A 25,076-nucleotide genomic window follows, 5' to 3' on the forward strand; every position below is an offset into this window, starting at 1 on the left:
GAGTAATAGGGACTCCTTTTACTGCAATACTACCATCACCTGAAAGCTTATTACATATAAAAGCTTTCAATGCTTTCTGGAGATCCATATTTAAGCAAGATTAAGGCCTGGAAGAACTGAAATATTAATTCACTTGTACATTAGTTTGTTACAACTCATATTTAGCCACAAAAGATTCCTAAGGGAAATCAGTGCTGGAAGAAATGAGTTTTTACAAAGGTGATAATGACAGACAGGAGCTTGAGTTTGGGGGCAGTAAGTCTGTGGTTCTCCAATGAAGCAGGAGACCAGTGGGTTCACCCACCTAAAGGAAATGTGGATGGGTGGGTAGTGGAAGAAAAATAATCTCCACCTACATAAAAATCTTGTTTCACTAGCTTGATGGCTCTCATTAGGGCTGGCATCATCCCTTGGGAATACTTTAGGAAGGGTTATATATACTCAGAGTTATTAAAATTACCAGAGGCAGGTGGGGAGTTGATTCTGGCTTTTGGTGGGGTCACTTAACGATGGATTTTCCCAAATAGTTCATATAATATCACACATCCCACTGAGCTGAAGTTGTGAATATCAACCTATAGAATCTGGTACACCACCATAGTTAAAATTTTTATAAGAACTTCCACCAAAAATCCAGCAATTTATAATAAGGTTGCTGTGATGAATAATTGAATCATTTTGTGTACTCCATCTCCCAACTCCAGAATTGATAGACTGTTATATTAATAGAAAATAAATAAGAAAATATCAGTACTAAATCAATAATTTTCATCTTAGAAATGTTTTGTTTATTATTTATGACATGGCAGGTAAACTGTTGAGTTCCTGGAAGTCGAATACACATTAGTAAGTAAAAACATGTAAAAACTCCATGAAGTTATTTTGGAATTCTGGTGGAAATATTTTAATAATATTCACTCTCTTACTGGCAAAATATACCTCTGTGCTTTCTCTACTCTAACAGTCTAGAATTCAACTTGGTAAGTTTTCCCTAGACAGTTACCATTATCTTCTTTTTGTGGTTATCATATACAAAGAAGTCTGGTTTCTAATTATTTTAACACACCTTTAGTCTATCTTCATTCCTTCATTTTCCTGTACTTATTGCATGGAAGTCTTCTGATATTTTTATTTGCCTCAAATTCAAATTTATTGTGACATACACACACACACACATACATACACACACACACACACATATATATACACACAAAATTTGAATACATATATGTACATATACATACATGTAAGCTCTGATGTATGTATTTTGTGTTCTAATGAAGTCACCCCAAACAGTACAGTGCAATTCGTATTATTACAAATTAATTTTACTGCTCCTTTTAATTACAGATGTATTCAGCAATTACATGAATTATGAATTATATTTCAGGATATTAAAGAAAGTAGCACAAAATATTTGTTATTAAAACAAAGGACAGAACCTCTGAGGGTTGAGGACCACAGTCCAGATCCCAGTGACTTTCCAGTGTATGACAGAAGATAGCATACCCCAGCCATGTGCATTTACCTCTGTACTATTGCACATCATGGCTACTGTCTACTAGTTGATACTGTGATGAACAGCAAGGGTTAACTCTATATCTAACTACCCAATTTACTACAAAGTAGCTGGGTAGGGGTTCATGAAATTTCTGGTTTTTGCCACTAACTACCAGTGTGACCTTTAGCAGTTCATTGTGATCACTGTGGACCCTCATTGTTTCCTTAACTGTAAAACAGCACATTGGAATAAATTACTTTTAAGGTCCTTTCCAGCTCTGTAAAAACAAATGCATAATTCTGATTCTAATACTGAGGCACTGATCAGAAGAAACCAATTCCCTTAATCAAGTTCTATAAAGTATAACCCGTGGGTCTCAATATTTATGTTTCTAGCCACGATACTTATTTTTAAATATTCAGTCCAGTACAATCTATAAAAAATGCCATGCCTTATAAAAAATGAAAATTTTCCTGAAAGAAAGTGTCCTTACCCTTTAAGCATTAAACACATTGATAATGAAAACAGTCTTCATTGTGAAGGGTACATCTGCTTTTCTATTACCATTCTCTTTACTTCTATGAAAGTTAGAGTTCTGATGTGATTCTTGAAGTAAAAATGATATTACCTGTCTTTCCAATTATATACTTTTGGTAGCTCTAACCTTCAACACAAAAGTTTCCTAAATTCTGAGAACACAAAACCAACCAGTCAACACAATCCATATACAGCTAAATGCTGACTATAAACAAGGTGTTTAACTGCAACTGCTGTGGTGTGAATCAGCTTCTTGTTCAAGTAACTATTTCATCCACAACCAATTTTGCCCTAGAGCTTTTGAAAAACACAATAGAAATCTGTTAAATTGGCAGTCTTGCTGAATTTCAACTATTTTATCTAACCAGGTCCACGGTAACAATAGATGCTTGAGAGCTTCCCTTTGATGAAATGTGTTTTTGATTTGAAGCATAGGTACAGAGATCAAATGGACCAAACCCCTCATTCAGATGGCTTCTTGCTGCTGCTGCTTTTGAAAAGTGCATTATAAAGCTGAGGGATGTCACTTAACACCATACACATATGCATGCTTTACGAAAAAAAAAAAAAAAAAAAAAACTCCAAAACTCTGTGGTAAGATTTTTAAATTAGTATGTTTCTGTTTGGCTTTCAAATATTTTATATAAAAGTGAGTATGAAAATTAGTACATTCCTACTTGGTTTTAAAATAATTTCTTAAAACATTGATAAACTCTGTTTCATGTGAAGTGGGATTGAAGTTCTCAAATTTTGACTAAAGAACTTTTATATTTTCAAGGAACCTAATTCTTCACACATATCCATTAAATAGATACACAAAATAAACTTCTGATTACCTTTCTGTGAATTTTATATATCTACTGCAAGGACTTCCTACCAGGTTTTCTTTCTTCTACCATCCAACTCATTTTTCTGGGCAAGTTGCCCAACTGCCCCACCTCCTCAGAAATGAATTTTGGTGTTTGAGGTTTGTTAACTCATTTAAAAATTAACCTAAACAAAACAAAATAATTAGAAAGGCAACTTGCCCACAATAACAATGAAAATCTTTTTTTCAAACTAAACATGTAATACATTCCAAAGACAAACACAAATGACTTTTTGAATAGCCATGATTTTAGATTATCTTTGCCTCTATTCCTTTCATTAACATGAATAATTCAGAGTGCTTACTATACACGGTGAAATTGTTTCCCCTTACTAATTCATTTTTAGTATACAGAAAAATAAGATGTAATACATTTTATGCAAGAACCAAAGGTTTAAATTAGACCATAGTTTTTAAAGGCAACTTTACTTGCAACATTATCTATGGTTTGGATTCATTCTTGTCAATGCTATACTGGTTTTAAGTTAGGATAATCTTTACATTTTCAAGGCAAAGGCAGTATATAGCGGTATAGCAGGGAATAAAGTCCCAAGTTGTCCTTGGTTTTTGATGTTCCTCAAGTATATATCAGTTATTCACAAAGTGTTAGTAAGCTCACCATTATCTCTTTCCTCAAAAATATGAAAGTACTTTGGGACCTTGTACCTAAGTTGAATTAAAAGAATAGTTCTAACATTCTGGCTGCACCGAAGGAACAACATTTATTATGCAAAGTAATTTGAGCCCATAAAAACACCCTGACATTGCAGTACTAGTTATAACAAACAGCACCAAATGGGAAATTATTCTTGCTTGGAGGGGGGCACACAAAACCTCAAATTTCTCTTTAATGATGACATGAACAAGCAGTGGCTGATTACATACTAACTCACCAAGACTCCCAAACACAGACATAAAGAATACTCTCTAGGTAAACATTTCACTCAGATATATAATATCCCATGTCATTCATACATGCCAATATGAGTGTGGAAAATAATGTGTATTTCTTAGGTATATTAATGTGGAGACTGGAACATTAAGTTAGTCTCTCATTTTAAAAATTCCTGCCTGGAAGATGTTATGCCCAAGTGGAAATTGCACTATCTGCAGTCAAGGGTTTTAAACCACTACTTTAGAACATCAAATGCTATGCTTGTGACCATGGAGGAAGGGAAAGAATGTCATGAGAAAGAGCCTGGAGATTCACTAATTTTCAGCTTCTCTTGGTAACCAAAAGGTAGTGGGAACAATCAGATTTCCCTGGAGTATATTTCAGCCTTGGCAAAAAGCTTTAAAACTTTTTTGATTTCTTCTTTGATTGAAAGTAAAAGGAGAAAGGCTTAAAAGAGGAGCTTATATGCTAAACCAACACTTGCCAAACTCAGGTCAACATCAGATATCATGTCAGGCTTCAGGAGGTTCATGGAAATGTATGAAATGAGTATGTATGTCATGATACCTGTGAAAATAAAATATTGTGCTTTAAGTGAGTGGGAGAGAACAGATGGTTCATAATGATTTAAAACATTTATGCATTTGGACTGTCACCAAGCCTCTGTATTGCAAAATATGGTGTTTAGTTAGTACATACCAACATCTATATGCAAGGTGTTCATTTTCTGGAGGACATTACTGTAACAAAGGAGATAAAAACTAAATGAAGTAAGAAAATCCTTGTTTTCTCAAGGCATACAATGTATGCTATTTCTTATTTAGTATAGTCAATCAAAATGTTTTCCATGTGATGAGAAGATTTTAATTCTCCCTCAATTACCAGTCAACTATAAGTGCCCAGGTATTGTATTTTGTTTGAATGCATCAGACAGAATTTCAATTTTACTGTTAATCTGATTTCACTTTGACTGAAGCTCTTAACAACACTTTGAGCAATAATAAAATTTGGTAGTCAGACTACTGTTGCCCATAGAAAATAATAATATTCTTCTTATCCTCAATTTGGTACACTGGCATATGGTGCTGCAATTATGTACTGGCATTGGCAGGTGGCAGACCACTCAATCAGGGAGACAGATAAATATTAAATATGGTCACACTACATTTTGGTGTATTTGGTGAGTTCAAAAGTCTGTGAGTCTAAAAGTCCTTGTCTTTTAAACCAAGAGGTACAGTGACAGAAAAGAAAAAAAAAATGTATAGAGACACATTAAAGTGTGGGGTGAAAGTGAAGAAAAATAAACATTGGTTGATCATATTCTAGAAAGAAAACTGCCAAAAAGAGTCCTATTAAACATCCCCAGTGTCTTGATTTGGATCTGATAGAATAATGGGTTGGGGGAGTCACACAAACACGCTATAGTATTTACATGCCATTCCTTCCAAAATCCTGGGAATTATTCAGGCACAGTTTGCATGTGGGAGGGAGTCGGGGGCGGACCTGCCGGGAGGGGAGGGAAGAGGGGCGGCAGTTCTAGACTTAGCACCTGTGAACTTAGTTGGAAATAACTCCTGACAGGCATCAAACGTAACACCTTTTAGCCTTCCAACAGAAACATGCTGATAGGCAGGATGTTCAAACGGGGCAGAGGAGCGGGTAACCGTGAGAAAGTAACAGCAGCAGCAAGTGACAAAACCACCGTGCAATTCATCCTCTGAGACCAGCTCCACAAGCCCTCCTCCTAGCGCCCCTTTCAACGCCTCGGCTCCGGCCACGTTGGAAACTGAGCTCCGAGTCCTCTTAACTTCCCTCCCACCTCGCCCGCAGCCTCCGCAAGGTCGCGCGGAGTTTGGGACTGACGCAAAGGAGACCCCACGGTAGAGATGCTCCACTTTCTGTCAAACACGCTGGAGGACCGGATAAACCGGCATCGGAAACTCCAGGCTCCTCTTACTTGATGTCCCCGGTTGAACCTTGTGCATGCCCCACGCGGGGGCTGGTGGTAGCGTCCTGGAGTCCAGGGTGCCCCGCCGGGACCCAGGAATCCAGAACAGGTAGCTACGAAGTTTGTCCCCATCAGCTCTTCTCCAAGTCTTCGGACCTCCCTCGCTTCCTCTCCCGCCACCACCACCCCTACCCAGCATGTCCTAATCAAGTGGGTGGCAGTGGGTTGAGATACCGGGACGGGGAGAGCAAAGAAAAGAAAGATGCCTCCTTCACCCCGCGGCGGTGAAGTACCTGCAAAGGTGCGAATGCACTTCCCGCCCACCCCCCACCCAGGGTCCGCTCCACCGCGGGTGCGCGGCGGCGCCCGGCAGGCTTGGCCCTCGGGTCCCCCAGCCCCCAGCCCCAGCGCGGTTACCTCGCGGGGAGTCGAGGGGAGCCGCCCGGCGCCGGCAGGTACTCCTTTTGCAGGAGCGGAGCTCCGGCAGAAAACTTCCCCGCGCTCCGGGGCAAACTCGTGGATGCCTGCCGGCCGTGGACTGTTAGGTGGCCTGGAGCGAGCGAGGTGCCGGGAGTAGGGGGAGCGCGGAGCCGAGCGCCTGGCCTCCACGGTCCGGCCGGGCTGGGGCTGCGGCGCCGCCTCCTCGCCCGCCGCCAACCGCGCCCCCGCCCGCCCCGCAGCTCCGCCTCCCGCTTTTCATCTCCCGCGCCGCCAGCTGCCCGCCCAGCCTTGCTTTTGCGCGGCCTTTGTCGTCCGCAGGCGACCGTTCCTTGCCACCCGCCTGGGGTCTTTCCCATCGCTCAAGTGCCACCCCACTGCCTGTCACGGAAGAGCTTGCCTTCTGCTGCTTTCCTAATTCACCTTCTGCTCTTCTTTCCTGCACTCTTACATTCCTTCCCAGATTTTCCAGAAAGGCAGTTCAGAAAGACAAGTCAATAGGTGAGTCGGTGATAGCAGGACACTGACTCTGAAGTCTTAGAATTTCTTTAGCTTCACTCACGGGAGGTGTGTTTGTATGCACAGGTTACAACAAATATGCAAAACTGTGGGTGGGTTCAGAACAAGGTTTGTGGAAGGCAAGAGTGCCCCCCAAATGGGCTTCTCTATTTGAGACTAGTAGACCTCTCAGGTCATGCCTTTCAGAATCCGACAAGCTGAACAGTGTGTCAGCCTTCACATCTGTGAAGACCAAGGCTAAGATACATTTTTAATCATTAAAGAACACCCAGCTAATTGAGATTAAAAAAATTAGTTCCAAAACATCATGCTAGCTACAGTTTGACTAAACTAGGGCAAATAAAATTAAATGAACCTTTGATTACTTATTTTCTCATTCGAGCAGTTTCTATGAATTAACAGAAAAACTAAACTTTTAAAAAGCATTAACCTACCTCATTACTACAACAGAATTTTGTTGTTAATCAAACTGAAATGTTTGCCTTCCACATTTGCAGGGGTCTTGTTACTAATGACTTAGGAATAACACGTCTGTTGGTAGCAAACTTTGGTTCAGTGAAGAAATACTATTATAGGACTTGCTTGGTTTTGGTTTCTTGGAAACGGAACCTGATTTATTTTTCTGTCGACAGTTTTCTTTTTTTTGCGTTTTTTAAATTATGGTTAAAACCACACAAAATTTACCATTTTAACCATCTTAAGTGTACAGTTTAGTAGTGTTACATATATTCATGTTCTTATAAAAGAAAGCTCTAGAACTGTTTCACTTGTAAGACTGAAACTATCCATCCACCACACAGCTCCTCCTCCTCCTCCTTTCTATCCCCTGGTACCATTCTACTTTTCTCTTCTCTGAATTTGCTTTAGATAGCTGACAGTGTTACTATCAAGAATATATAAAGAGCTCCTACAACTCAACAACAAGTCAAAAAATCTGGTTACAAAATGAGCAAATAACTTATGCAAGAGTTTTTATCTTTAATTTGTGTGTCAGGTTTATTGTTAACATTTCATTCAAGGTCTGTCTTCCTTACGGAGAAGATACTCACCAATATACTGAAATGAATTCCTAAGTATGACTTTTAAAGATATAAGTGAATGCTCCCTGAGCTATATTTAACTGGCATATATGCCTGATAGGTAATTGATGTGTCCTTGAATGAATTAACTGATTTGCACATTTGCTTTTGGCTTGGTTCCCTGTGTTCTAGGTACTTTTGGAGTTGTGAATATCCATTACCCCAGAGCAATGAAGAAATCTAGGCCAGCCTCAGATGACCTGGACTCTACTTCCTGTTTGCTGCAAGTAATTCAAATTTTGTGACCTGTCTTCTCATTTGTGAAGTAAAGGAATTGAGTAAGAATATCATTATGATTCTATTATTTCTAAATTTTAAAAGTTTTAGTAGTTAATGGGGGGAAACTGCTCGTGTTCAAGTCAATTTCTGATTGAATTTGCATGATCAATGGACTACTAGGCATTGCTAGCCTATCATGGTGTCTGCTAGCTTTTATAATCTCTTTTCTTCATTTACTTATCATATAGCAAATCAAACACTTAGAAATCATGCCTAGACTTTTGTTCAAAACCCTGAAAAATATTTCTAATGATTAAGTTAATTAAATTTTGTGAGAGTCAATAGTGATGAATAAATGATCAGAAAATTACCTAAAATGAATTCTAAGTACCAGTACAACATGCATCTTCTCATGGCATTTGATTAGGAGTTAGTTACATTATAATGTGAAAAAAACACCTTTTAATTTTGTAGCTAAACTAATTTAATTTTTCATCGTGAATCATTTCTAAAACATTGGTTCACAGCATGCTTTTCAGCTCTTTGGGCTGTTAATTTTGTTTAGTTCTTTGAATTTCTTAAAGACGTTTAACTATGGACTCTTTCTGATCAAGCTTATGGATCATTGAACCATTAATGTGTAGGTAAGTAACCATTATGGCCCTAAAAGTGGTTTCTACATCAAATCTCAAGGTACGTTCAGTGGCAAGAGTGCTTTTGTGGGAGAATATCATTCTCTAGTTTTGGGGAAACACACACAATGCATATACCACTGGGTTAAGTATAAGAAATGCAGTCAAAATGAACTGTGAAAATACAATTGATAATTTAAGAATAAGCCTAGTGGACTGCTCAGAGAGATGTAAGAAGTGTGTAAGGAGGATGGAGGAGCAAGGTAAAAAAAGATGTACAAAAATTTAAAATGAAAAAAATAAGAAAGAAAAAGAAAAACCTAAGCTATAAGTACAGCACTGTTATGAAATTGTTCTTGTTATTTTTTGAGTTTGTTTTTCTTTAACCGTGCAGGTGTTAATGATGACTTGGCTTAATGAACAGCCAAAATAAAAATTCAGCAGAAATGCATTTAGCACAATATGCCAGGTCATGTGGGTGTTGCGAATACCTCTAAACCATATTATTTATGGCTCCAACTGTTTTATTGAGGGAAGGCAGAGATGTGTTTACTTGGAAAGAGATATTTTTACAAGAACCAACAGAGGATAGTCTAGTAACTACAGTAGTTTTCCTTTATCTTATCTTGTTCTTATTCTTCAAGGTAGGAGTAAAACAAGGAAAAACTGATAGGACATGACTGATGCTGATTCACAATCAAAAGAACACAAGCTATGCTACTGAACCACAAGGAGAGAACGGTAGAACTCCTGAAACAGAAGATAGAAATCACCTCATCTAGATACTTCCAGGGAAACAGGAATATAAAACTCTTAAAGAAACAGAGACTTAAAGTGGCTATATGCATGTATGTCACACTCAAACCCATTAATCCGTATACTTTAATATCCATTAATAATTGTAATAAAATAGTTTTTAGAAAACTGCCATTGGTTATATGAAATGGAAAGAGGATTGGAAAACTGGATTTGTCCACATGATGCTGGGCAATTATTCTGTCCCTGGGGTCAGTTTCATCTATGCAGCATGTGAGGTCATGGACCTAGATAGTTTTAAGGATCTTTGGACTTTAAAATACCTCCTATGTCTAACCAAGGTCATTTACCTAGAAAAAGCTTCACAGATTATTTTCACTTTCATATATAGATTTAGCCACATCATAACATTCAGTATGAATTCTATTCATAAAATAAATGTTTCTTGTAGACATTTTTTCAAGAGAAGAAATTTCAAAAACAAATAAGGGGAACCCAGTAGAGGCAGGGAGGGTTATCTTCCCTTTCCAGAATGCAGAATGTGGAATCACACAAGTAGAACTTCCTCTCTGAAATTCAAGAAGTAAACCTTTCAACATCAGATATAAACAGGGCAGTGGTGAAGCATTAAAACGTTTCTGTCATGGAGGAATCTGGAAAGCTAACGATTTGCCTCCTGCTATTGCAAATATGGCACAGTTAACCATAATTTGGGTTAGATCAAATTAATTGTGTGATAGAGAAATAAAGAAAAAAATTTTTTTTTTACTTTGTCTTTAACTCCTTTTTAGGAAGATATTCTTTTCTTGAAAACCAAGAAAAAAATCAAGGATCAGATATATCTAGCTAAAGAAAAATTAAGAATTCAGAAAATTATTGAAAAAAGGGTAATGCCTTGGTAAAAATGAAATATGGAAAGAGCATAGGAGTAATAGTAAATGCGAAAGAACTATGATCCCTAAAGAATTAAAAACTCTAAGTTACATGAAATGACATTGGTCAGACAGAAAAACTAAAAGATGGTTATAAGAAAAATGAAGCAAGGTGTGTTGCCATTATTTTTTATCTGTGTACTTCTTAAGTAAAGCCATAATTCAAGGTCAAATAACTTGGAATAGTCAGTGCCCAATAGTCTTGGTAAATAGAGCAGGTCAATAAATATGTATTGATTGGTTGATTGAATAAGAACTGCTTGCAGTTATTTTAGGAAAATCAAAGTCACTAGGGAAGTTATGTACGTAATTTTTTAAATTAAACAACTATGAATTTTCTTTAATAATAATAAAAAACAAGACCTTTTCCAATAGTGATCCTTAACTTCTAAGTCATAAAATTTCATAAGATCCTATTTATATAGTAGTAAAACCTAAATTAGATAAAATATGGAGATACACATGTGCTTCTGTACAAAGAAACTTTATTTTATGACTTTAATGGTTTTTCATAGGTCATTGGAATAGGGAAAATTCTATATAATAGTTTACCAAAAATTGCAATATTTTCCTTTAAACCAATATTTGTATATATAAATATTTATTTTCTAAAATGGGTGCAGTTTTTGACATGGCAAAACAAAGTATTGATAAATGACCTTAGGTTAAAAAAAAAAGTTTGAATTGTTTGGAATCAATGAGGGGTTCTTTCATACTGTAAGTTTCAACAGTAACTTTTCAAGGGAGGATTAGTGATAGACCTTTCCTTGTCAAATACTTTATTAATTAATTCACCAAGTATGGCTTGTTGAGTCAGTATGGTCATTGTTTTGGTGCCTTATATACAAAAATTAATAAGATGTGTTCCCTTTTAATACAATGACAACTAATTAATTCAAATCACATATCACTATATTTAGAAGTGTTAAGCTTGCAAGAAAGAAGGAAGATTTGCCGGAAGCAAGTGAAAGAAAAAAGAAAAATCAAAATAGCTTTGTGCTTTCTATCAACAATTTGTGTGTGTGTGTGTGTGTGTGTGTGTGTGTGGTGTGTGCACGTGCATGTGTTTGCTTGAAAGAAAAAAAGCAAGCAAGCAAGCAAGCTGGTAAGAAATTTGATGGAATCGAGAGACTATGTCAGTGATGTGTCCAAAGATAAAATAGAGCATTTGAGGGCACAGAGTAATTCTAAATCCACCCCTCCCCTGCAATGAATTATTTCCTTGTCCAGCACTGGGAGTACTTGTGATATACGGTTCACCTCACCAAATCTAATATCATTTCAGCCCAGAGGGACACAGACCATGGTGAATGTCCTAACCTTTTTGAGCAAGGGATTCTCTTGACTGTTCATTCAAAGTTATCTTTAACAGGAGGATTTTTTTTTTTTAAATAAAGGTAAATAGAGATTTGGGAAAATGTAAAGATTAAAAATTAGTGTAGAATTCAAGTAACTTTATACTTGGTAGCCTCCTAAGTTTGTAATATCATCTATGTGTTACACTATTATTTCTAACATTGATCATTAAAGTGAGCTAAACAAGACAGCTCTGTTGGGTATCATTAAACTTGTGCTATTTATTTACTTGTTTACATCCGAATCTGTGTCAACACATACTTATTCTTTATACCACTTGGATATTTTCTCTATTTAAAAGCGTTTCTTTTTTTCCTTACAAAGAAGGAGGTTTGTTTTTTTTTTTTTTTTTTTTTTTTGAAATCCTCTTAACATTTAGAAGATAAAAAAAGAAAGAAGTTAATATCTATTAGATATTTACCTTCCCGTTTTTGCATTAGTGAGAGGTAGGTAATACTACTGGGATTTAAAACTTAAAAGATCACCTTAAAATATTTTATGGGGGAAAAAGATATTATTTCCGGCTTAGAATTGTAAAAGTAACCTGAACCTTAAGTGCTAAGATAAAAGTAAACAAGCCTGAAGTAAGATTTCTTGCTAAAGTCCATCCTTCAATACACGTCTCCCTTTTTCTTTTTCTTTCTCTTCCTTTCCTTCTTAAATTTCCTCTGTTCCTTCTTTTACTTTTTTTCCCCTCTCTCTTCTTACTACTATTTTTTAGGAATTTTTTGTTGGTGTTGTAGATGGACGCAATACCTTTATTTATTTATTTATGTGTTGCTGAGACTCGAACAATGCCTCACGCATGCGCGCGCTCTAACACTGAGCTGCAGCCCAGGCTCTCTTCTTACTACTATTATTGTGGGGTGAAATCTTTCTCCATTGCCCAGGCTGGCCTAAAACTTCTGTGTTCAAGTGGCCTACGGTCACTGCTGCCTGAGTACCTGGGACTACAGGTGTGCTCTCTGAAGTGTGGCATTTCAACATATTTCTTGATACACATGGAACATCCAAGAAAAAACTTTCCATAGAGGCAGACATGGTCATGAAACTACCTCAAAACTTACCTTATTTAACTTTATGGGAGAATCATAGATTTAAACACGTGAATTATTTTGTAGAATATTAAAAATACCTCCGTGATAGGCGATCAGTATTGCCTCAATATCCCTCACCTTCTTTTGTCTCTCTTGTGGCCTTTTGTTCTATGTACTGATTGTTGTTCTGAGCACTTTAATTCTTAATTTCAAAATAACAATCATTTCATAAAAATCTCTATGATTATAAATACCTGTATTAGAGTTATATATTGGTACAGTGTAATTTTTTTATGTTGGATCACCCATTTGATAAGCTTTCATGACACCTCAGCTGATATCTTTTTCAAGCTTTAAAAATTTTCTCTTTGAATTGGAGGGAGTGTTTGGCAAATCTGCATGTAACTGCTTTACCACCATTTTTCAGACTGCACTTCATGGAGTACTAAATCACATCTACGTTATGAAATGCCCACAAATTAGACAACTTTCCTCTTATTTTTTTTCAACCACTACTAAAAACAAAGGGGTAAAATAGCAGTATATTATCTTTTGAGCACTGTCAATAGTTGTGTGTTGGGAGTGGAAATCTTTTGTAGCACAGGAGCTTGCCCCTGACTGTTGTCAAGCTGCCTGAAGACTTTAATAGGAGAGAAAAGTGAAATGTGTTTCAAGGTGAAGAAGCAGCAAGAAGGAACCCAAGGATTTCACGTGAGGAATCTGAAACAAAATGCCTCAAAACGTTTTTGTAAATGTGGTGAATATCAAGAATTAAAGCAGAATAATGGAATGAATGTTCCATGGGTCCTATTTAGCCATGAATAAACTGTTGAATCACCCATCAGATTAAATGCAATAAATGACGTTACTTTTAACTATACAAATTATCACAGGTGCTAAACCCACACATGACTCTCTTACAGGATGAGATAAGAAAAAGCATGGAAATATCTGAACAAGCAAGGAATAAACCATCAAGTTAGGGAGGTGAAGGAAAATTCACGTTATTCCTTTCTATTCTACCTGAATATTTTGAGAGCTCATCTGCTGATGAAAAGAACTAGTAAATATTTATAGATACCATTACCTACCTTGGGTAGCCTGTCTGTTTTGCAGAATAAACTCAGTTCCTGCTAAACATTTGTTGTAAAATTTAAATTGTATCTGCATGAGGGAAATTATTTTTCTAAAAACAATTTTCCAGCATATATTCCTTGTCCACAGGAAAATAAAATAGAGGACCAAATAGAATGTGGCATAATCATTCATGGCTTTTATCCACTATCTAAATATAAAATGTTAGGAATATAAGTTAATGAAAACAAAACTTCAACATCAGATGAATTAGAGATGTGTAGCCTTAGAGTTATTATATTTAATTTACAGATAAAAATATTGAATGCATGAAAATTCCAGAGAAATTCTTACCATTAGCTCTGCCTGGTTCTGATGTCCATTATTTCAGAGAACTATGGAAAATGGAAGCAGAATTGGAGGAAAACTAATATTCCTATCAAGAGCCAAGCACAGTGCCTGGCCTACTATAGACAAACAGGGATTAATTTATTGGCAGAATTGAATTTAAAGTAAGATCCACAGAAAAGATCAAATACTCAAGCATTATTTATCTGTAAGATTAAAAAATATTTTAAAGAAAATGGACTGAAATTTAATGCACCAAGAATAACACTATATATTATAAAATACATAAAATCCCTTTCTTTTGTTCATTTATTTAACAAGTATACATATTGATCAGCTCCTATGCTAACAGTGGCTCTGAAGATTAGTATGTAAATTAGAAAAACAAACAAATTTCTACTCTAGGGAGGAAAGAAGATACTAAACAAAAACCAAATGAATAAACAAGGTAAGACAGAAATCCTCTGTGGAGGAATTAACTAGGATTATACAGTAGTTAGTTAATATGGAAAAGGGGGTACTGAGGTAGGAGTTGAGGAAAGGAGGTAATGTTTGGCTCCATCTTTCAAGATGAGATGTGAATGGAGCCAAAAGCCTAAAGAACATCATGTCAGAAGGATCAGCACATGTGTCTCCCCAGAATGAGAGGATTTGGTGTATTTAGGAAAAAGAAAGGAGGCCAGATGGACTATAGCAAGGTCATACATCCCAAGCTGATGTTGGGGAAGTAGTCAGGGCCTGATCATGGCGGGCTTGGGGGACATGATAAGGCACAGACAGGTCACCTGCAGGGGATGCCTCTGGAAGGCTTTCATTAGAGCAAGTCAATTGATATTTCATGAGAGTACATGTAAATAAATAAAGGTTTTTTTTTTAAACTATGTTACTACAGAAATTGTATTTTATTTTTCATGGTCCAATATAGCTTCTAAAATAGAACAATTTCTCCATGAGGACTATTCTAGATTTGGGATTACCTCTAGGTGTGAAGAACAATTTCTTTTATTAATCATAACATGAAGATCTTGTATTCCTGCTTCTCTCTCTCTCTCTCTCTCTCTCTCTCTCTCTCTTTCACACACTCTCTCTTTCTCACTTGCATACATATACACACAATACATAGCAAGTAAATTTTTCATTCATAGTATACGTCTTTAATGAAAATCATAAATCAACCAATGGGTGTATTAGGGAATTCAATATTGGTGTAATTAATTAATTCTAATGAGCTTTTGCATATGATGATGGATAGTCTCTCATTTGGCTAAAAAAGTGGTTTGTGGGTTAAAGATTTGTTAAGGTCTCTTTCAATTTCATCATTGGTATTGCCACTACAACTTTGGACCTCTTTGGACTTTTCCACGTTGAAACAGCCCTAATCTCAGGCACTCGGTTGTTTTTATGATTTGTTAAGAAGAGCTCCAGCTTGAGCCACACGCCCACGAAGTGGGTCCCACAGACTGTTCTCTGCTGATGGGAAACAGCAGGTTTTTTCCTCATTGCCCAGTGAATGCTGGCTGTGTTCCTTAGTACTTGGAATTCTTTTTCACTATTTTGCTCTTACTGTTATAACCATGCTATAAAATTGTAGGGTATCCAAAACCCATAGAGGTGACAAACTGGGGAGACAATGCATTCTAGAATTATGTAGGACTTCTAAAAGCTTAAAATAATAAGAGATAAGATACAGGGTAAAGAACATAAAAATTCAGAGCAAATATTTCAATCTTATTGTACAGATTGAATGTCGTTGTTATGGTTTGTGTCTAGAATGTCCCACTAAAAACTCATGTGTTAAAAACATGATCCCCAAGGCAGCAAGGATCAGAGTTGAGACTTCTAGACAATGATAAGATGGATGGTGAGGGCTCTGACTTCATCAGTGGATTAATCCATGGATAGCTGCTAGGTGGTGGTTCCTATTTGGAGGAAGTAGGTCACTGGTCCCAGCCCCATGTCCACCCACTCTCTAGACCTGAGCTGAGTAGCTTTCTTCCACTCTGCTCTTCTGCCATGACGTTTTTACCTTGGAGCCAGTTGACGATAAACCATGGACTGAACTTCTGCAACCATGAGACAAAATAAACCTTTCTTCCTCTAAGTTGTTCTTGTCAGGCATTTTGGTCACAGAGAGGAAAAGCTAACTGACAAATTCAGTGAGCCCACCAAACCCTGAACCTCACAATTTTCATGTAACCTAGACTTGCAGAATCAAACGTCCTTACTTGAGAACCACTGGTTTCTCCAACTGATTTAAATGCAATACCCAGGGATCTGCTCTTTTCTGCAAGGGCATGCCAATGAATTCAAGGAAGGAGACTTCGAGGGTGCTGGAATTACATTACCACACAGTGTCTAGAGCAGAAATGAGAGGATTAGGAGCATGGTAGGGCAGGAGTATATAAACAACGTAATTTTAAGCATTTCATTAGAAGATTGGATTATTTTAATTCCATTATAACACACCAATAAGAAGACTTGTTTCCAGGTTTTAGGACATATTTCTACCCATTTACTTTGCATTTTGCCCACAATTAGTTGACTTGTTTTATTGCTTAAAAATTACCATAGTTTTCATGGACTGGGATTATAACTTAGTAGCGGAAGATCATGGGTTCCACTTTCAGAACCACAAAAGGAAAATTGTTATTGTTTTCCAGTCCTTGAAATATTACATCACTGTGGTGGGATTCTTCTGTTTGCCCCTCCACCTCCAAACATCACCCTCCCAGATTACATCTGCAGATTTCTCTGCCATTTGTCTTCTGGTTGTTTTCTGCCCATAGGAACAGTGGAGCAGGAGGTCAAAGAGTGAGAGGTCCTTATTCTCCTGGCTCCTTCTTTTCCAAGTTGCTTAGAGGACCCTGAGATGCTCTTCCAAGGTCCCCCTCAACAGTTGGCTCCCAGCTCTGGGTCCCAGGGCCATTCCCTCTCCTTTCAGGCTTAAGGGTACTACTCTGTCCATCCACCTACCATTAGCCCTGATGTTCTACCCTATCCCTAAGTGATTTTCTTAAAATCCACCCACATCTTTGCAAACAGTCTGTTTTTTAAACTTTTCTCAATGTATCCAGTTTCATTATGCCATCTGGCTGGGTGTCCTCTAACGACTGGGCAAAATCATAAATAGAAGCATTGTACACCAAGGAATAAATAAATTTCCAGTTTAATCACAACGTTCAATAGATAAAACAGAGTTCCATCCTGATTACCTTATTTAATCATTCATTTGGCACTCATCAAACGTGCTTCCTGGATGTTTGCTATACTCTGGACACCATGTGTAGTACTGGGGACTTGAAAGTAGTAGGCCTCAGGACACAGGACATTTGCTGAAGGCAGTTGTGTATAATGAGGAAATGCATCACATGAAGACAAGAGCTACTTAACTTTGGGGAAGTGGTTAAGGAGAATCAAGAAATGCTTCTAGAAGTGGCAATTAAACCTAAACTTGAAGAGTAGAGAGAGGACAGAGAAGGGTGATAAGGAGAAAGGGGCCTTTTTGGTCAGGGAAAGAAATATCCACACAGCTCCAAGGGTGAGAAGGGACGTGGCATATTTAAAGAACAGAAAGCAGCTCAGCATGGTAAGAGCGTATAATAGGATGCAGTGAGTAATACGAGGTTGCACATGTTAGCAGGGGTCTCGGGTGTTGTTTTAAGGATGTGAACTTTATTTCAAAAGCAATGGGGAGAATGAGGTAATAGGCAAGGGAATACACTTCTAGAAAGTTCATGCTGCTGCAGTTTGGAAAATGTGTAAAGTTGGAGGTGGAGAAAATGCACAAGGTTGGGGGCCAGGGAAGAAGTGGGTGCACCTTTGCATTAATCTAATCAAAAAATGACAGTGACCTGAATGAATGTCTTAGCAGTGGAAGTGGGGAAAAATGGAGCTAATGGAGAGGTGTAATCTGCAGGAAACTTGCAACTAGCAACCCAGGTACCACTATTATCAAATAGAACTTCAGAATGTGCATAGCTCTGCTTGGCAACATGAAGGTAAACTTTAAACTTGTCATAGCCTTTCAAGAATTTCAGTCAAGCATTTTCATTGCTGAAAGAGTCATAGTGAAGAAATTTCATGGAAGACTAGAGTTGTTGTCTTTATAGTGATTTGAACAGGGCCCATCAATAGAGTTTGCTGAAAATAAATATTTGCTTGGTGAATTAAACAACTCTCTTTTTTTAGGGAAAAAAAAAAAACCTGTGTTTATAATGTACCCTTAGTGATAATAAATTTCTGTTTATAATGTACCCTTAGTGATAATAAATTTCTATTATGTGCTTTGCAAATTCATTTTATCTTCCTGGGTAAATACTAGCCTTAAGCAAGAATAAAATCAAATAACTTAATATTTTAAAAAAATTAGTCCCTGTGGCAGGAATGGTATTCCAGTAATGAATTTAAAGGTCTCTACAGAACCACTCTATTTTAGAAATTAAAAATTTGTGAGAATGATATTTTGGTGATCCTTAGCATCTAAATATATCTTCCATTATCTATTTTTTTTTTTGGTAGCCCAACATGCTTTTCACTATAAGGTATTATATTACCTTTTTGTCTGTGAAATGCTGTGCTTAGCATAAAGAAACTTTTTTTTTTTTTTTTTTTTTTAGGACATAGGGATACCATTTGCTAAATTATTAAGTTTTTGCAGTGTTATCACCTTTTCAGTGGAAAACATTGCTCTACTTTTCATAAATGTCTAAAACAGAAGCTATAAACACAAATGATCATCAAAAATTATTTTTAAGTAGAAAGAAGGCATTTAAGAAAATGAAAAGCTTAAAGATGTTTGAGATTTTTCAGCAGTAAAGACCTTAAACACCCACACTCACACACACACACACACACACACACACACACACACTTAAATTTGACCTGGATCATGAATTTATTTTGACTACAAGAGTTTACCTCATTATGTTATGAATCTTCCCTAAATCTCAAAGAGAGTAGATGATCTACTGAGTGCTTATATATAAGATTAAGCAGGACTGACCTTTTGTAATTTCCTGTTATCACTTTTAGTTGTAGCTAGTGTGTAATGATATATAGCTCCATTTCAGGTTTAATGTTCAAATGTTTGCAGGTGGTTATCATATTTTCATCCACATTTTCTTCCTCTCTGGGAAGCTTGTTCTGGGTCATCTTAGTGTGTTCATAAGTCCCTAAGGAGGTTTAATCAGTGGATAACATGCTGTGTTCCTGATGACACTCTTCTCCCTATTTTGTACTATCATAATGTACTGGTGAGACACATTTAATTTTTTCTATGTACTGGAAGAAAGAACAATTTATTTTTCTTGACATTATTTTTTTCAATTTTTCTCCTTCACTGATATTTATACCTTAAACAGTTATATCCTGGGAGTACTAACTCATTGTTATTTTAATTCTTGACAATATTAGTTTTCACTTGTGTATTGTTCACCTACATTGATATCTAAAATATTCCCCATTGAGTTGAGTAGACTAATCAATAAATATGTACTAAATTAAGGCATGACTGACCTCTTTTTATATGACTAAATTTAAAAAAAAATACAAGAAATACAAAATTCTTGTCAATATTTTACATATTTTGGGAAAGAAAAACAGGCAGCTTAAAAAAATCTTCAGATATATATTTTACACACACACACACACACACACACACACACACACACCCCACATCACACTTCACCACACAAAGGAATGTGTGAACAGAATATAGTCATGTAATAATTTATTCCAAATCTTTCAGAGAACACTTATACATTTAATAAATGAAAAAAATTGGTATATTTATATCTTCACAGTAAACATTGTCTTCTTTAAAAGTGAAACTTTTAGGGATCATTTATTATAGTGGTCATAAGGACTTATTTGGAAGCAGTGTGAACTCAGATATGCTTCTTACATCCTCACTTTATAACTCTCTTATATATGTGAATTCAATTCTGGGTTTAACTTTCTGCAAGAGATTTAAAAAGTAGACTGGGAAACAAACTCTACAGAATCTGCATGATAAATGGATAGACAAGAAATAGTTGAAAAGCATTCTATTGCTCAGTAACAAACTGTCACATACTTAGCAGTTTACTACAACATCCACTTATTATCTAAAAGTTCCGTTGCTTGGAAGGCCAAGCATGACATGGTTAGGTTCTCTGTCCAGTCTCACTGGCTGAAGTCAAGGTTTTACCCAGGGTGTATTCTCATGGGAAGCTGAATCAACTTCAACAAGCAGAATTCAGTTCACTGTGGTTGCAGGACTATATCCTTATTTCCTTGCTGACTGTGAACAGGGGCCAGGACATTTCATTCCAAAGAGCCAAGGATACTACTGGTCAAGAGGCCTCCTCCATCTCCAGGGTCAGCATCAAAGAATTTCCCCTATGTTGACTGCTTATCACACCTCAAATCTCTCTCTCTCTCTCTCTCTCTCTCTCTCTCTCTCTATCTCTCTCTCTCTCTCACACACACACACACACACACACACACACACACACATACACAAACACACACATACCTCTAGACCCACATTAAAAATGTTCATGTGAGTGATTAGGTCAGACCTGACCAGAGTTCTCCCCATTTGAAAATCAATGGATTTTGGAACTAATTACATCCGCAAAATCTTTTCACAGCAACACCACCTCAATTAGTGTTTTGTTGAAGAACTAGGAGAGGGACAGTGAGACATATATGAGGGGCTGAGATTGTTGGGCGCTCTCTTAGAATTCTTACCCCACAAATTGCAAGTGGACTGAAAGTTCAAACAGAACATGGCTCGGTTAGAAATACCTGGATGGCAAAGGGAATTGATTATTGTTTTCATTCCCAGTAGTTCCAAACAGGTTATATTTTTGAGAGTGGTGACATTATCAAAAGAGTACCAGAGAATATAGAGGTTTCAAAGTAATAGAGACAATTAGGAATAAGAGCAGAAAGCCTGGAGGATGTTTCTCTCTGCCCAAAGACAGGGAACTCATGGTGGTCTACAGTGCTGCAGGCAGTTTGTAGAAATGCTGTGGGCATTTTGCAGAGCTTATTTTGGAAAAGAGTTGCATAGTTTGAAGTTCTAGATATTGAAGCAGGAAGTACTGATAGCAATAGTTAAATGCTGCAGAAATGCAAAGGGTTATGATAAGGAGATTTTTAGTACAAACTTGGAGCACTTTCAGATGGAGGCTGAGAATGTCAAACCATTACTATGTCACTTGGATAACAAGAGTAACCAAACCAATCTGGGCCAACATAGATCATCAGTGACAAAAATGTTAAATACAATCAGATGCCTCTCATTCAATAAAAGTATGAAATAAATTAGGGAATTAATTGCAGAAAGGCAATCCCAATCTTGTAGTGAGTGGGCATTCCAAATTGTTAGGTATCTGGCAGGTTAAGTACTTTGGATAGTTGGCCAAGATTTGCCAAAATCTTAATAGTGTGAACCAAAGAAGATATTTTTTTTCCAAGTACCAGAGACCAATCAGGGCCCTGTGCGTGCTATGTAAGTATTATACAACTGAGCCCTTTCATTTTTTTTTTTCAGATAGCATCCTTCTAAGTTGTCCATGCTAGTCTCAAGCTTGCAATTCTCCTACCTCTGTCTCCCAAATAGTTGAGATTATGGGCATGCACCACCATGCCAGACTAGACTGTTTTTTTTATATCACTTGTATGATCTCATCCATTAGCAACATAAATGACCATAGCCATGTGAGTTTAAGTTATGAGATATGAAGTGTGCCCATTTGGGATAAGTGAGTTCGTACTTAATTTTCAACATTCAGGGTGATTTTTGGTACTTTCGGGGCCTTGTATATTTTATTCATCTTTTCAAAATGGAAAATTGGGCCCTGTGAGAGCCTGGTGTTATGCATTCAAAAGATGGGAAAGTGTACAAGGCAATTCATATGATTTTTCTGGGAGCTCCTTAGTAACTACGGAAGGAAGCAAAGGGATATTTGCATACTACCTCTCATCATGCTTGCAGAGCCAATGTACACATCTATAGCACAAAGACAGCAACTTGAAAATAACCTCGATCTCCTGCGTGGGTTTATTAGAAGGTCCTCTTTTCTGGGCCATTATGAAGGTACTGATGGAACTGTATCCTTCCCACTCAGGCTGAAGTTGTAGAAAAAGTTCAGCTTTCACTCAGGTATCTCAAGGCAGTTCCTGGACTGAGACTGTGGAAAATAAAAAGTAGCAAGCAGAGAATCCCAGACTGCACTTTTTTGCTTGTGGTCAATTTAGAAAGGTTGTGGCCAGCGAATAGAACGTAGAGGTGAGCCAGGCCTGCCAGGGCCTGCTGAAATGCTGGGAAGTAGAACTTCTACATCATTCCCTGGGTCAAAGCAAGTGCTTTCTTTCTGTCAAGCAACCTAAAATCCAGCAAACCCAGGGTTGTTGTGCTTCTCACGTGGCAGTTTTCATTAGTCAGTTTCATCTCACCTCTATCTTTGAATTCCAAATTTTGTATTGCTTGGTTAAGCTTTTTTTTTTTTTTTTAACTTTCTCAAGTTCCTTTAGACCTGTCTAACTCTTGGTTTCTGAGGCAGGACATATGGTTGAAAGAAAGAAATGCTATGAGTCAAACACCAAGAGTCTGGAAGATCAGTAGGAGGTAGTCGTGAGAAGAGATAGAGGGAAGGAAGGATAGGCTGATGGTATGTGGTATGAGCTTCGAAGAGACCCATACATGAGGAGGATCAAAGCTGCTCTGAAAACTCTTTGTGTATATATTTTATAGACCAAAGATAAAATCAGATAGTGCCTTTTAGAATAGCAATATTTAAAATGACCATCACAGTTGTGGTGCTAGTCCTGAGCTTGCACCAGAATTACGTGTTTTTTAGTGCATTCAGAGTTGATAAGAGAGCATGCTTGTAAAAACTAGAATGTACCTATATTTATTTCAACAAGAAATATAGCTGCACAGACAGAGCAGATAGGACAGAAAGATGGGAAAGTGTACCAGGCAATTCATATGATTTTTCTGGGAGCTCCTTAGTAACTATGGAAGGAAGCAAAGGGATATTTGCATACTACCTCTCACCATGCTTGCAGAGCCAGTGTACACATCTACAGCACAAAGACAGCAACTTGAAAATAACCCTGATCTCCTGCTTGGGTTTATCAGAAGGTCCTCTTTTCTGGACCATTAATGAAAACCCAAATATGAATGATTATAGTTTGTCTCTTCCCTCTCCTCCCATCCATCACTAACATGTTTTACCCCAGAATTCTAGGCATATCATTTTCTTTTACTGATTTATTTTATTCTTCTAGATAGATTCATATCATTGATTAAGCTCCAGTAGCCTCTTTTACCCATTGATCCTAGCCATAAATGATAGACACACTTACAGATACTAGATAAGTCGATTCCCACATCTCTTCAGCTGCACATATGCAACATATCCTCAGGTGCTGCAAGGGGGAGAAGGGTTTCCTACTGTCATCTAAGTTCTGAACCTGGCATTATGTTTAGTTTAAGTGGCAAGTAAATGATATGGTCTATAGCAGAAGCTGAATTCCTAACAAGTATTTCTTTTAATGTATTCATTAAAGATGAAGGAAGTGTCTCTTGCAAGATATTGTTCTCTGACCTCAAGGACCCCAAACATCACTTACACTGGAGGCCCAGGTACTAAGAGAGGATGAACAACTAAATGTGGCCAGGTGTAATGGGGTCTGAAGAGGGTTCTTCTCTGCCTGCCCTTTTGCATATGCTGAAGTTCTTATTTAAGAAAGCCACATGGTGTGGTGGAAAGAGTGAAATTAGATGCAGCTTTAACTTTGTGCTCTGAAAATGGGAACTTTGCTGACTGTCTGAGAGTGATCTCTTAAAGAAATTAACATGGCACAGAGTAGGCAGTCAAGGAATATATAAAGGAGTTGATTGCTTACCCTGCCATTTGATCTTCTACTTAATTCTTCAACTATTATTTGAGGCCAGGCATATTCCACAAAACAGTACTGCTAAAGAAATGAAATATGCCTCTGAGTTGTAAGGAAGAAATCTTATACTCATTCTAAAAGTGTATATGGTTTGTCTCTTTAAGAAGCTAAATTTCTTTATGCTATAAAATTAAATGGGAATCACAGGGCCATTCCAAAGAAAAACTTGTTTCTCCTATTTTTCTTATAAACTTCTTCAATGCAGTTAAGCTTTTTGTTTTGGAGAGAGGAAGAAACACATTTTGAAGGTAAGAAGACATATCAACAAAACAAAAACGAACAAATTAGGAAAAATAAATTAATGTTTTACAGATCACTTTAAATGTTTTAGCTCTGTGTGAAATACTTGAGAGTTTATATGATCCATATGTACTCTACAGAAAACTGTGTGTGCGTGTGTGTGTGTGCATGTGGGTATGTGCACTCACATGCACCTTTGTATATCTTTGACTTGAAAGTCAAATTGCAGGGTATTAAGACATGTCACAGGGATGCCAAGTTCTACATACTGATGAAGGAGTTGAAGGCAGGGGCAGGATGAGGGAGAAATAATTGTTTATGAAACAATGGAAGTAAAATTCCAGTAACAGAGGAAAATAAAACAAAGTATACCAAGCTTTTGCTCTTGCTCTGTTTTGTCATTGAAATCTATTTATTGACAGAAGCTTGTGACGGACAAAGGCTGATATGTATATAAAGTGTTGGACTAGTCCCTCAGGGCTTCAATGGCCCATTGAGTGGCATCCATCATTCTTCAGCCCTTTACAGACTTTTTTTTAACTTTGAATAAATAAGCTGAAATATTTTTAACTATTCATCTTCCAATCTACCCAAGTCCATGCTTCTGAGTTAAGAGTTTTTCTTTCACCTTTACAAGGAAATATTTTGTATGCAAAAAAGGTCACTATCTTTACAATGTCATATTTTGCATTCTAACTAAATTAACTTATCTTACCTCATCATTCTGTAATGATGGCTAAGTG

General features: G+C 37.1%; 1 protein-coding gene across 2 annotated transcripts in view; it reads right to left on the reverse strand.

Annotated features, from left to right (window-relative positions):
• The window catches only part of Chst9 (carbohydrate sulfotransferase 9), a 266,459-nt gene extending 260,109 nt beyond the window's left edge, over positions 1-6,350 (reverse strand). For both annotated transcript variants that reach the window (XM_047526431.1, XM_047526430.1), the window contains exon 1: positions 6,167-6,350. The gene's annotated coding sequence lies outside the window, so the exon portion shown is untranslated. The remainder of the gene's footprint in view (positions 1-6,166) is intronic.
• Positions 6,351-25,076: the final 18,726 nt, after the last annotated feature.

This window comes from Sciurus carolinensis, chromosome 15, assembly GCF_902686445.1.
Source record: "Sciurus carolinensis chromosome 15, mSciCar1.2, whole genome shotgun sequence".
NCBI classification, from domain to species: domain Eukaryota; kingdom Metazoa; phylum Chordata; class Mammalia; order Rodentia; family Sciuridae; genus Sciurus; species Sciurus carolinensis.